The sequence below is a fragment of the Mastomys coucha genome, unplaced genomic scaffold, assembly GCF_008632895.1.
Source record: "Mastomys coucha isolate ucsf_1 unplaced genomic scaffold, UCSF_Mcou_1 pScaffold15, whole genome shotgun sequence".
NCBI classification, from domain to species: domain Eukaryota; kingdom Metazoa; phylum Chordata; class Mammalia; order Rodentia; family Muridae; genus Mastomys; species Mastomys coucha.
The window spans coordinates 106,085,293-106,086,758 of NW_022196897.1; the positions used below are offsets into that span (position 1 = coordinate 106,085,293).

Below are 1,466 nucleotides of genomic sequence, written 5' to 3' on the forward strand. Positions count from 1 at the left end.
AAAAAAAGTTTTTTTTTTTTTTCACCAACACTTCTGATAATACAGCCAGCAGCACTGTCTATATATATATACCTATCTTATTTTCTTTCTAGGATTACAAACTACTGTACTGTCAGGACATTTAAATAATTTCCTAACCCTGTCCTGGGATTTGTTCCTTTCCATGACTGGAATACTCTCTCATCATCACATTTTTCTTACATGCAGTTCTAAAACTTTACTCCCTAGTTACTACAAATATTTATTTTAAAATTTCTTTGAAGAATGGAGTGTGCTTAACCCAAACCTGTAATCTTAGTCCTTGGCAACCCATGACAGGAAGAGGACAGTAAGTTTGAGTTCCAGGCCAACTAGAGCTACAAAGTGAGACCCTGCGACAAGGTAACTTTAGCATGCTTATTCTTCACTTTATCGATTGTTCATTTCCCTCTTTCCCCTTCTGAGGTGTTGGTGATCAAACCTATCCTGATGTATGCTGGCACAGTGAGTTACATCGCCAGTTCTTGCCCCTTACTGGTTTACAATCATGGACATGCCTTATTCCTCACTGTAAGTGAGAGTGATAATTTTCTCAAAGACAGTGATTATTCATTCATTCATTTATTTATGTGTATATACACATGTGTGTGTCACAAATAATTTCTGTGATTGTGTAATATTTGGAATTCTGGGAACTTTTCAGAGGGTATATAAATGCTAGAGGCCCAATAGACAGAGTCAGTGGTCAATGGTTGTTGATCATTCAGGGGTTAGTTGCAATTTGTTAGTAGTCATCCTCAAAGAAGAAACAAAAGGAAAGGAATTAGATCCAAAGATATCTACCTTCTTTCTTTCTTATCTAGTGATGGGGGTGAAACATGGGGATAGAGGATGGGAGAAAAAGAACCCACAAAGTAGCAAAAACTGCTCTAATCAATAATTCAGCCAACCAGAACATTAATGAAAAAATTATTTAAAAATATGATTTTCTTAAAATTTTCATTAAAAGTTCCTCTCAAAATGACCTTAAGTAGAAAAAGTCTCTATTAACCAATAAAAAGGCACAAGTAAACTGACAAGTTTATAAAACCAAAGTCCAATTATCTATGATGTCCAAGACACTAAAAAAACTGAGCCAAAGGATGGAACTAGTGGAACTGTGTAAGTTATAAACAGGCTGACCTATCAACTCTTATATCAAATAAAGAAGACTAAAGACCACAAATAGATGGAAGAGACAAACAGGGCCAGTACATATTAACAAAGGGGACATATTATCAAATTTTCAAGAAGATGCAACAAGTATAAACTGAAGTTTGTTTGTTTGTTTATTTATTTTGGTCTATCAAGACAGGGTATCTCTGTTTAACAGCCCTGGCTGACTTAAATAAAATAAACATATACTTAAGTATAAAATAAATATAAATTATATATATATGTATATATATAATACATATACATATACAAACATATATATATATATACAT

General features: G+C 33.2%; 1 protein-coding gene across 3 annotated transcripts in view; it reads right to left on the reverse strand.

Moving 5' to 3' along the window:
• Positions 1-1,466, reverse strand: part of Ubr1 (ubiquitin protein ligase E3 component n-recognin 1) — a 113,253-nt gene that overhangs the window by 25,074 nt on the left and 86,713 nt on the right. The window lies entirely within an intron of this gene.